Source organism: Lycium barbarum, chromosome 5 (assembly GCF_019175385.1).
Source record: "Lycium barbarum isolate Lr01 chromosome 5, ASM1917538v2, whole genome shotgun sequence".
NCBI lineage: Eukaryota > Viridiplantae > Streptophyta > Magnoliopsida > Solanales > Solanaceae > Lycium > Lycium barbarum.
The window spans coordinates 6,473,236-6,486,982 of NC_083341.1; the positions used below are offsets into that span (position 1 = coordinate 6,473,236).

General features: G+C 36.9%; 1 pseudogene; it reads right to left on the bottom strand.

Moving 5' to 3' along the window:
* Positions 1-628: 628 nt before the first annotated feature.
* LOC132640273 (pleiotropic drug resistance protein 1-like) lies at positions 629-2,699 on the bottom strand (annotated as a pseudogene).
* Positions 2,700-13,747: the final 11,048 nt, after the last annotated feature.

Below are 13,747 nucleotides of genomic sequence, written 5' to 3' on the forward strand. Positions count from 1 at the left end.
AAGCAAATTCTTCCTTTCGTGATGTCCAATATCATTTGTATCAATTTCAGCAGCTTCACCTTCTGGTCCAAACAATAAACCTTTTCTCATTCGATCAAACGTTGGCAATTTTTCTAAAGCAGCCCATTTAAGAGCCTCTTCATCATCCTCATCTCTCCCTGATCGCGAAAATATTGAATTGCTAGAAATTGCCCTCATACTTCCTCTCAAATTGTTAAGATTAGCTGGTTCCATCTTGAACCAATGTCCGCTCGATCGGTCAAATGCTAAACTAGTTTCCGTCAACTCTAAGCAGAGCTAGTAAACAATGAAATGATAATCTTTTTTAACGCCCTGAGTCGGAAGGTTGAGCCTAAAAATGAAAAAGTTGTTAAAATTAACATAAAAGAGTATTGAGGGATACCCAAATTGTAATTTTTTTAATTTTTTTTGTTGCTTTTTTCACTTGTTATAAAGAACGAAAAGATAGTTGATGCCAATTATACTAAAAGGCATAGCGCTTATATAGCAGCAAGTTCAGGAGAGAGGCGACTGTTGACTTGACTAGATTCTGATTCATCCAAGACAAGTGGAGAATAATAAGGAAAATCTAGAAGCTGATAAAGCCAAAAATTAATAAAATTGCTGGTATACATATTATGATTTATCATTAATAAAATAATTATTCCTACACAAAAAATTGGAATTCACTAAGGAAAAATTAAAGAACATAGACAATAATAACAAAGAAAAGTTGCAAGAAACGTTCTTCAAGTTGTGACCTATACATAATTTTTATGAGCTCCTTCTTTCTTTCTCATAAGTACCCTTTGGTGGGTCAAGTCTCTTATCTTCTCTGGAAATTGAATGCCTTAATGGCTAAAGCAAATGTTAAGGCGAACATAATAGGCAACGCGACGATCACAACTGCAACTACTCCAAGATAACGCCTCAAAAATTGTTGCACATTTTCTTCATCGGTAAGAGTAGTTTGGATATCTCCGAATTGTGATGCAACAAGACCATACGAGGTCCATGCAACAGGGCAAGCCCAGTAGTACCATCTCCACCATATTGGGATACGCTGTTTTTAGCAAAAAGACAACGATAACATGTCATTTTTTCGAGCTTCAGATTAGTTTACATGGATACAAAGATGGAAATGAAGGATTTTAAGAACTTACAGGTCGTGGAATAATGAATCCTGAGAAGAGATTCCATACTGCATAGAAGAAGGCCGCAACAATGGAAGCAACGTTTTGGTTCGGGGTAATAACCACGGTCATCATGCCATAGAAGGTGAAGTACAAGAGGGTAAAGTACATGAAGAAGAAGTATCAAAAGAATTTGGCAGCAGTCCATTCAAACCCGATCATTGCATACACAATGACACCATAGAAAGCCGATTGTACAAATACATAAGGAATTTCAATGACAACCTGCAAGCAAGTAAGGTTTTTATTATTAATATGAATAATCTATTTGAGGCTGAAATGTGTATCTAATGCAACAAATTGAACTGTCTGTTTACCTGTCCAAAGGCATAAGGTATGGCAGAATACATTCCAGCAGCTTTTTCTCGGTAAAATACAGTACGCTCGACGGCTACAACAGGCTGGACTGATGATGAATTTTGTACACCAAGGAAGAGAACTGCAGCATACATAGATCCCATAGCATTGATAAGATCTTGGCTCTGACTCCTGTGATCAACAAAACTCGAATAGTTTAGCTTAAATACTATAGGAGGTTGTCTTTTAAGTTTATATATACTTCTCATTGTTGTTTGTACTTACACTTTGTACCAAGATCCCAAAATATTGTGCCAAAGACAAGTGCTATGAATGTTGTGAAAATGAATCTAACTGCAGTATAAGCTGGATTATGCCAGTACGACCAGTGTTGCTTCCAGAGACAAGCCATACATTGGGTCCAGAAAGGCTGTGAAAATTGAGATTCAAAATGCAGATCCTTTATACCGGGACGAGGCGTACTTAATTCAGCAATCAAGGCTTTGTTCCTCTTGTAGAGGTCTGATTTCTTGTACAAATCAGTAAAATCAACTCCTAACATCATTTCTTGAGACGAGGCGGTGATTTCTAACATCCAAGTTGCTGGATTGTAAGCCTCCTTTATCTTACTAACTCCAGGCATTGACTGAATTTAAGATAAACCTAATATTAGCATTTGATTATAAAAACTGCAAAAAAGAAAATTGAATTTTTGCTTTGATGACATACCTCAAAGTATTTGATCAAATGGCAAGAATGGCGACCCAAAGGACCAACATATATCTCCTGTCCTCCTCGTTTCATGAGAAATAGCTGCAAACCATGTTTACTTTAGTATTCGGAAGCAAAAGAAAAGGGGAACGAAATACGAACAAACAAAATACTAACTTCATTGTCGTGGAAGGTTAATAAACTCACCTCATCAAAAGCTTCAAAAATGTCGATGCTAGGCTGATGAATGGTACAGACAACGGTTCTTCCTGTATCGACAATGTTCCTATCAGATCTCATTACAATGGCAGCAGCTCTTGCATCCAACCCTGAAGTTGGTTCATCCATGAAAATGATAGAGGGATTTGCTACTAGTTCAACTGCAATGGTCAGCCTTTTGCGTTGCTCGGTCGATAGACCATTGACTCCAGGCAATCCGACTAAGGCTGATCTTAATGGAGCTAGCTCCACAAGTTCCATAACTTCGTCAACAAACATCTGTAGAAAGGCAATCAATCGATAATATTATTGGATGACATACACATTTGTTTAATAGGTTCGACCAATTTGTAGGATAGATTATAAATATGAAGAAAGAATTTAGAGGAACCAACCTTTCTCTTGTTTTCGTCAACATCTTGAGGTAAACGCAGCCAAGCTGAGTAAACCAAGGACTAATGGACTTCATTTTGGATTTGTCTTAAATTATCCTCCGAGCACCTATTAAATCCTAAAAATTCCTGCCATTATTTTCAAGCTTAAAATTACTCCTATAACTAACCGTTGACTTGGTAGGACTTTATAAAAGTACATGGCACTTTCTATTGGTCCATGTGGACTAATAAAAGAAAAAGAGCCAATCCATTTAATCTTTCCAATTAATCATTAGTATCGTCAGGATAAATTGGTAAATGAAAAATCCCAAGATGGTCAAAGTTGAAAAGGATGAGACAATTTTTTTTAGAAGTGTTCAATTGTAATATGAAACAAAAAGTTATATGGCAAATGTCAAGCTTGTCTATTGTATTAGAAATTTGGGACTTTTAGCCGCTTCTTGATCCAATGACTCAGTCCTGCTGTTAGCCTAACTCTAGACTTCTCATCAGATAACTATATTGTCCTTGATCAATTGGAAAAATTCTATGTAAGTAGAAGTCAAGTTGAGATTTAACTAAATGCTATTGAAAACATTGAAAAATATGTTTGGGTATCAAAAAGTTTAATTAGGTTACATCAAGTCTTCAATATTGAACTAATAAGTCTATTTGGGTGTTCTAAATGATGGGTGTTACAGTACATATTCTACTCATATCTTACTCATACAAGAAGGTTTCTCATTAGTCCAAAACAATACTATTGTTTACAACAAAAGTTAAGTGCAATATGTCTTTTTATGTTATAAATACATTATATTATGGATATCCATTCAAATACACAATCAACTGGATAAGCTTACAACCAAGCAGGCAACTTGCAAGTAGCTCAAGCAGGCTGCTTCTTTTCTTCTATAAATAGAAAGTCAATTCAATTCTTGGTACAACAATTAAGAGAGCAATAAAATATCTCTCCCCCATAGCTTCTTTAGCTATATTTCTTGTTGTCGTGTACTTTTAATATTATTTCATAACACTTATCAGCAAGAGACTCTGTCATCGTGAGCTTTTACTCTAAAAAAGAAGCAAATAAATTACGGTTGAGAGTTGAGAACCGTTTGAATTTACAGTTTTATTTATTGCTTATCCTCTGTGGTACGTATTTCTCTGTTCCGTAACTTTACTTTTATATACCTCAAATCATTCCACTAAAGATTATTGCTTATATTACTATTACAACATGTCAAGGACCAAAATTATCTCCATTATGGTAAGAGTTACATAAGGCTTTCTGGAAGCCACTGTATATGTTCAATTTTGTTAATTATGGAGATATATTTTTGGATATCACGTGGGGAATTAAGAGCCAACTAAAATATGATTTTTGAACAATTCAATCTCATTTTCCTTGGTACCAAAGTCGCTGGAAACTTTATACGGAGTAATATCCTGCAACGGAAAGGTTAGTTTGCAAGTGAATATTTTAAATTACTTAATTTATGCTTTCACGTGATAAGGATAGCCCACGAGAATTATATATGGCTATGAGGAGTTTGCTATTAATATACAACTCATTGGGTCCGTTTGATGCATGGGAACTGGTTTTGGATCATATATATATGCCTCTAATTTGTTCCTGAAGAACAATAATGTTAAGAGAGATTATGATGTTAATTTCATATCCCTTAATGGCTAAATGAGAATTTGCAAGACATATATGATTACCGGACGTGATAATATTTTCTATGTGTTGTCGTGGCTACAATTGAAGATGTGTTAGAGAAAAAAATCTCTACATCATATGTATGCTTCGATTTGCTCCTGAAGTAGCAATATCTTCAAAGAGGTTCTAAGCTATCACGATTTGATCTGCTTAAGGCACATTTAGATGATTGTGTTCCATTTCTGAAGAATGAGAACTTTTGATAAAAGCTATAAATATAGATTCATTCCCTGAAGTAATTGTGATAATATTTAGTATAACTTATCAATACATACATGCACTTGGTGAAGATATCATGACCCACCTCCAGAAGAGGTAGAATATTTGAAAAGAAATATTCTAAATATGTTTATGCTTTACTCCTGAAGTAGTAAGACTTTGAAATGTACTCCCGAAGAAGTAAAACTTGCAAATCACTCCCTGAAGTAGTGAGACTCTGAATTCTACTCCCGAAGTAGTAGAACTCTTGAAATCTACTCCTGAAGTAGTAGATATATGAAATTGAAGTCTCTCGAAGAGGTTATATATGATAGCATCATTTATCCTAGATTGTAATTGTTAAATTGGAAAATAAATTGTAGTAAAACTGAAGTTTACTAGCGAGAAAAATAGTTATCATATTGAGACTACAAGGGATTGGAAGATTGAATATCTCCAAGTTACCGGGTAAGAAATATGTATGTGATACGTTACCCAAGCATGATGGCATCACATGTCACGATAAACCAAAAGTTTATGACATAAAATCTCATGCAATCGTACACTAGAAGTTTACTAACATAAATAACACTGGTGATGGTAAACTTGAAGTTTATGGGTACATATAATTTTATCAGTTCACATGATCATTTTGGTCGTCCTGATTTAAGTCTGATGTGCTAATTGAGTATTCGAAACATATTAAAGAACTAGAAGATTCTTCAAGAATTTGTTTGTGTTGTCTGTCCTCATGATAAGTTAATTACACCAGCTAATGTTGGGACTGAATCCCCAAAATTCTGGAAAATATAAAAGGTGAATATGGGCCCCTTCATCTGCAATGTGATGTCTTAAATAGGTGCATCTATGAGACGGTCACATGTCAGTTTATTGTCAACTGGCAATTTGACAATTGTGAAGTTGTTTGCTCAAAATAATTGAGTTGGAAGCACAATTTCCTCCAGAATATATAATCAAAACAATTCATCTTGATAATGTTGGTTTAAATCTAAGCTAGTTTGGCATTAGATGCCTCCATAATATAGCTAAACCAACTCTTATGAGAAGCAAGCTTCAGATGTTGGTGTGAGATATGATATATTGCATACGACGGCACTTGTATGCTACAGACCAATAAATTATGATAAATTCTCCCCTCATAATTGGTTCAGGGTCAGGAATTAGATATTTCCATCTTATAGCTTTTGATGTGCGGTATATGACTAATGGATATACCATGATGCACGCAAATGGATTTCCTAAAGAAAATGAGGATATGTGTTAGTTTTTCTTACATAAAGGGGAAAGAATATGCAGCTCAGAAATATGTTATGAATTATCATCAGTATGATCCTCAGATAATTCAAGTCAAATGTTGCAGGCATTTGCTGACCCCAACTATTTCATATTTCATCTGTAAAATGCTCCTAATGTCCCTGAAGGACAAAGTCTGCAGCATGCACAGAGCATGGTAAATCAATCGGTTCCAAATGTAATAATCCTTGAAAAAATGGAGGAGCAAATGATCAAAATGATCATAATAAGGAGGCGATTTGCTCTTGAAGAGCCTACGACATAACACTTTATGAAACTTTATGGGAGGTTCAGGTACCTGAAAATAATAAAGTGATGAGATCTTAGTAAGTTATGTCGAATTGCTAACCGATACAAAATGATATCTCGTCGGCGATATCTTTGATACAATATGGCGGGCAATATTGTATAAGATTGTGAGGATCTGAGTTCTACGTCTCTTAAAGCATGCCGATGTAGAAATAATTACCAAGTGATAGGATACATCTTGGTAAGCGTAAAGCTTATTGGACCTGCAGTCCAGGCATCAGAAGATGTCACGCCATTTAACTACTAAATGGATGTTGTCACAGTCTATATGTCTTACTTTATAAAATTCAAAAAAAAAATGAATGATCCAAAATGCTTGTAGCATATACAAGTTCTTTTGGAACTTGTTCATAATCCTCATATGGATTAAATCAGGTAAGGTGAATGTGTTTTAATCACCTTAGTGAATATTCATTGACGAAGGGTACAAAGATGATCATGTTTATCCTTGTCTCTTTATGATAATCAGAACCTTTCATATTATTGTGCAAGTTGATGACTTGAATATTTTTGAAGCTCTTGAAAAGTTTCCAAAAGTAGTAGATTATCTGCTAAAAGAAGTTGAAACGAGAAAATTATATTGGTCTTGACGTACCATATATTTGTGCAATTGATGCACTTATTTATCTTGCTATAACTATGAGCATGATATAATTTATCTCCTTCATAGAGATATTGAAATAAGATCAATTGCATATTATCAATGAAAGCCCTGACATGAATGTGTTTATCCTAACAAATGTAGTCAAGCGTTTTGGATATACAGGCATTCATCTGATCGACATAAGAGTTCGATCCAGATATGTTATATATTTGCATGAATGATTATTGTTGTAGCATATTGTTTTACATGATAGTTAAATCATAGAAGGATAACAACAATTTATGAAGCCAGTCAAGAATGTACTTGGCGTGATTTCAACAATATTATATGGTAATGATGCAACACTATCTAAGTAATGAAGATGCAAATGATCAATCGGTTCGTTAAATGATAATTTGACAGATCTGATCACAAAGGCTTTGCCAATCTCAAGATATGATAAGTTGGTATACAAGATCGGAGTGTATCGTCTTCAATAGTTATGTAATGCTTTAATCAGGGGGGAGTAAAATACGTGTTGTACTTCTTCTTTTTTCCCTTAGCCAAGGTGTTGTCCCATTTTGGTTTTCCTGGTCAGGTTTTTACTGAGGAAGCTAGCAATGCGTATTACTAGATACATGTATTCTTTTTTCTTCACTGGGATTTTTCCCACGGGGTTTTTCCTAGTAAGGTTTTAACGAGGCACAAATGTATTAATGAACATCCAAGGGGGAGTGTTATAAATACACCGTATTATGGATGTCCATTCAAATACACAGTCAACTAGATAAGCAGGCAGCTTGCAAGTAGCTCAAACAGATAGCTTGCAAGTAGCTCCAGTAGGCAACTTGCTAGCAGCTTTCTGAAAAGCCTTGCAGCAGCTTTCTCAGGCTTGCAATCAAGCAGGTAGCTTGTCAGCAGGTTCCTGAAAAGCCTTGTAGCTGCTTCTTTTCTTCTATAAATAGAAAGTCAATTCAGTATATTGGTTCAACAATTGAAAGAGCAATAAAATCTCTCTCTCTCTCCCCCCTAGCTGCTTTGGCTATATTTCTTGTTGTCATGTACTTTTAATATTATTTCATAACATTTTACATTTTTTTACTACATAATAGAGGAAAGGAAAAGGAAGAAGTGATAGCGGAAATCAAACACGTATTTATTGTGTGACAAATTAATTTTCTATCAATATCACTAGACTATAACTCTTGATGGTACGTAATTGTGGAGCCACCCTTATTCAAAAGGTGTCAACTGACACCTTTTTCCCAGAGAATTGTACTATTTAGATAGGTGAATTTTTTTTCAAGTATATATATCATATGTTGAATCCCCTGATATGCAATTTGTATGTTTACTTCTATATATTTTTACTCTTCTTAGTCAAAATTTTGGTTCTGTTATCAGTGGTAAGTGAAAATGCAAATTCAAATATTTAATTCGTTTAAGATACTTCCTGAAAGCAAAATTTAATCCTGGCCGAGTTTTATTGTTTCTAAATATAACATAACATAGTAATAAAAGAAGAAAAGGGCAATATCCAATACTTCGTATTAAGGATAAACAATTGTAATCTTATCACTGTATTTTGAATATTAGTTAGCTAGTAATTAGGAGATTTATATCTCCTGTAAACCCTATCGCATGTAATTCAAACCTGATGTAAATACTATATATATGTGAATGACCAATACTCTCAACTCAACGTGAACCTTATCAAAGTCTCCTTCTTTAATTTAGTATCAGCGCCTTGTGCGATTCCTACTTTTTTTTTTTTCCTTCGTCCCTATGGATTCCCAAACAGCCTCTGGAACTCAATCATCTTCAGCCAACAATCTACTTGTGGCACTACCAGGAAGATCAAACTACAAAGTCTCCTTACCTCATCTCAATTTCACACTTAACCAATATAATTATCTCCTATGGGAAGACACAATCAGATCTGCTCTTGGGGTGTTTAACTGGAAGAAGTATCTCGACTCTACCAAAATGTCCACAGCCACTGTTGTGTCGCCTTCAATCGATAACTCCTCCACAAATCAAACCATGTTCCCAATCCGGAATATGAAACTTGGAAATCCCATCACAGAGTTATCCTCCTTTGGATAAAAAAAACTATTGACCCTTCCATCCTTGGACACATTATCCAGACTCGAACCACGGCTAAGGCCTGGACTAGCCTTCATCACATCTTTTAAACTCAATCCCTTGCTCAAGTGATCACTTTGCGTCTCCAACTACAAGCAATGACCAAGGATAGTCTTTCTATCATGGAGTACGTCCAGCGCAAGTACTAGTGCCAACAATCTTTACTATGGCCTTTCAACCTGTCACCAATTCTGAATTTGTAAATTATATTCTATATGGACTTGATCCAGCTTAAGGCCTTTTCCGCACGGTCATCAACCTCCGCACCCGTCCTGTCACTTGTGAGGAACTTCTTGGTCTTCTGCTACAAGAAGAACTAAAACTTGCAGATGAATCTGCCCATGTCACTCTTTCGGCTAATATCGCCAATCGTCAAGGATTTCAGTCTCGGCCTTTTTATAACTCCAGTTCAACAACAAATCAGTGCCAACAAAGGAATCCCAAACGCAATGACAATAGGCGGCCATCAAACTGTCCACTTTGCCAAATCTGTGAGAAGCTTGCTCATGTGGCCAAAAATTGCTATAATCGGTTCAACAACCAGTACCCGCCTGCTAATATACCTCACCCTCAAGCTAATGTTGCTACCTCCTCATCGGCTATCTTAGACCCCTCTTGGTGTCTTGACTCGGGCGCTACAAATCATGTCACTGCGGAAGTTGGTAATCTTTCCATCACCTCAGACTGATCTGGGGATGACTCGTTTGTTGTTGGTAACGATTCTAAACTCCCAATATGTCACGCCCCGAACCATGGCCTGGGAGTAATACGGTACTCGGCGCCTAACTGCATGTGACTGAGCGAACCACATGGCTTGCTGAATCATCATCATGAGGCATACGTGAGCGGAATATAACATGAGAACATGATGAGCCTTTATAAAACAAGAATAGTCATAATATTAAATATAACACTTCTTTAAATCATGAACGCGGAAATAACAAAACTGAACAAAAGATGGCTACTAAACTCTAGGAATCTGCACAACTGACTGCATAGTCTATGTAACCTCTAACATGAACATGAGTTTGCTAAACATACTTGCTGGGACAAGGCTCCCAGCATACCTTTAATGCACAACTAATCATGACAGTAAATAACTTACTAAACCCCAAAGAGAATGGGCTCACTCAAAAGCTGATACGAATGTTGTCCTACTGAGCAGATGTGTCGTCCTGTAAATCCATACCTGTATCGTGAAATGCAGGCTCCCGGGCAAATAAAAAGGGACATCAGCACCTTAAATGTACTGGTATGTAAAACAACTGAAAGAATAAGCATGGCACATGAAATAACAATGATAAAAGCCGAAACTGAAACTGAAACCTGGCTGTGAGCATGAACATTGATATAGTTGGTTTAGTATCCCATGAGTTATATAAATTACTTGTAGACATGATTCTTGCTTTGTATTATAACATGAAGGTGGTATAAAATATAACTTGTACGAAAACATGGATATCAGACATATAGGATTTTCAGGAATTTAAGCATAATAATTCATATCTTGCATGTAAGGACCCATGGAATTCAAAATATGGGTTTTCATGGATTACAGACAGATTCTCAATAACCAAAAGGGACTATTACGAATACAATAACGAAGTAATCATACAAACATATTATGTCATGGAACATGGCTAAAACCCTAGTTTTGGTGTAACTTGTATAATCATGGAAGAACGTAGCATGGGAAAGAACAAAGATGTTCCCACACGTAGATAGAAACCCTACATACCTGGTAACGCTCTAAAATTTGTAGTAGAATTCCAAAAGATTAAATCTTGAGCCTTGAGATGGGTTTTCTTGAAAACCCTAGGTTAGGAACAATGTTTTCCTCATTAGATTACATGAATATATGTTAGAATCGACTTGGAATGATTGGAATAGTCTTACCTTGGTGTTTTGGATTGTTGGGAGAATAAAAGCTTCATTCTAGGGTTTGGAGAATGTGAACAGTGGAAAAAGAATAGAACATGACGTATTTATACTTAACTATGTCGGAAATTTATACGGTCAACTTATACGGACCATATAAAGTTATACGGTCCGTATAACTTGGTCATATTTGACAATGATTAAAATTCCAGAAACTGGAATTTCCTAAATGAGTTTCACGGATTGAAAATACGGTCTGTTTACTATTATACGGTCCGTATCGAAGTATTTCACAAACTTGGCAGAAACTTAGAATCTCCACCCATCAATCACTATCTCAAAGTACGGGCTGTATAATAATATACGGTTTGTATAAATGGTCATCAAAAAGGGATTTTGCTGAGCTGCAGCAAGTTAAATTCCAACAGTTCCCGCATGATTTTCTAAGTCCCAAATCATGAAGGTAACCTAGTTTAAAGGTACGAGGTGTTACACTATAACTCACGTTGATTCTTCTGTTATTACCTCTCCTTCCCAATCTTTTCATTTAAAAAATGTCTTGCTTGTTCCCCAAATTACAACCAACCTCCTTAGTGTTTCTCAATTTACTCATGATAACCGTTACACCCCGCACTTTTAGTGTTACACCTCGTACCTCGGAGAAGCACTGGTTAAATTTGAATGTAAGTATGTCGAGCTATGTCTAGGTAAAACAACTTTGGAGTGTGAGGAACGAAGCATTATTAAGTATATTGTTTGGGTAAAGGATGAATTATGATCTTGTAAGTCGTAACCGGGAAGGACAATCTTGAAACCAAAGGACATGACCATTATCAAGTATGATTAGTGATAAATATCATGTATGGAGAGTTTCGGAAGGTTTCGAGATCAAGCAAATCGAAGAAAATAAGTTTGACAAAAATTTTGGAAAAAGTTGGCAGAATTAAGGACAGAATTTTGGGTCAACTTTAGAGGGGTATATCTCCAGGTATATGGGGAGTTTTAAGATGTTTCAAAATCCTAAAATGAATTCCGTCGAGTCTAGTTTCCAATGCAACAAACTGCTCATCAATATGATATCGGAATAGAGAATTATGGACGTTACAAGTTAGGCGGGCAGAGCAGGGCGCGCTACTACAGTGCTACAATACTACTACAGTGCTACAGTACTGCTACAGTGTCATCGACTTGGACACCCTATATAAGGGTTAAAATCCCATTTTTTCTCCATAATAATTTCCCAAATATTCTAGAAAATTCAGCAACGTAAGAGAGCAAATATACATCACAAAAGTGAGGATTTTGAGTAATTTCAAGTGACGAAGTATTAATCGAGGTCCGGGTAACATGTAGTTGCGATTATAGTATTGTCTTGCGGTGGAATTGGCTTGGATTCAAAGTAAATATTGAAGATATTGCTGCTCTAGCAAGAATAAGGTATGGATCTCTCCTTATTAATATTAATTTCAGTTTATTTACGGAGATAAAGTTATTAAATAGTCGTATAACTGTCACACCCCAATCCTGGTAGGGCATGATGGGCACCCGACCCTTACTTAGAGTCGAGCGAACCCACTGGCTCTCGTTATGCTCATAATCTCACTGGACTTTCAGGTCATGAATTGAAATGCATAATGGAAGTTTTTTAGAAAAATATTCTTTTCATCTTTCTTAAACCAAGTAAAACTGTAATCATATGAAATTTGTAAAGTAATGCATACTGAATACATCGGCTTAAATAGCCGCTTGCTAGACTGGCAGGCTATATACGTGACTCTGTCTGCAAAGTCTCTAACATAAATCAATATACCATAACGCACATACTCTAACTCGGTAACACTCCGGAAAGAAATGGAGCTCGCCAATCCAGCTGGAACATCTTCTAGCAATATCCTCTACTCATCTGTATACACCTGCGTGGCACGAAACGTAGCGCCCACAAGAAGGGGCGTCAGTACGTGCAGCTCAATTGGTAAGAGGCGCTCCTTCGGGGGACAAAGGGCCTGAGGTCATGGGTTCGAAGCTCTGCAGGGCGCAGCGAACTGGTGTGATTTCACTGCCTACAATAGCCAAGTAGTCCATGCGTAAGGGCATGTCATGTATGAGGGGGCAACCCACGGTCAAGCCATGGTTAATGGCACTGTGGATCCTCGACAAAAAGTCGCCTTTTTTGTGAGGACCCCACACCCCTTGCGATGTGATGACCCCCTGTGCCAGCCCCTTGCGACTGGACACACATGCATGCTTGTCATGACATGACATACTTGGGTATTGTATGAGCAAGAGACACAGACAATTCGAGAATACACGCTGCAGCGCCTCGAACCCGTGACCTCTCCCCTTTTGTCCTCCCTAAGGAGACGTCTCTCACCAGTTGAGACGTCTCCTTAGGGAGGACAAAAGGGGATAGGTCACGGGTTCGAGGCGCTGCAGCGTTTATTCTCGAATTGTCTGTGTCTCTTGCTCATACAATACCCAAGTATGTCATGTCATGACAAGCATGCATGTGTGTCCAGTCGCAAGGGGCTGGCACAGGGGGTCATCACATCGCAAGGGGTGTGGGGTCCTCACAATTTGTCACGCCCCGAACCATGGCCTGGACGTAACACGGCACTCGGTGCCTGACTACATGTGACCGAGCGAACCACATGACTTACTGAATCATCATGATGCATAACATAAGCGGAATATAACATGAATGCATGATGAGCCTCTATAAAACATAATGAGTCATAATACTTAAATAAGTACTTGTTTAAACATGAGTGAGCCAAAATGGCTATACGACTCCAAATGTCTGACA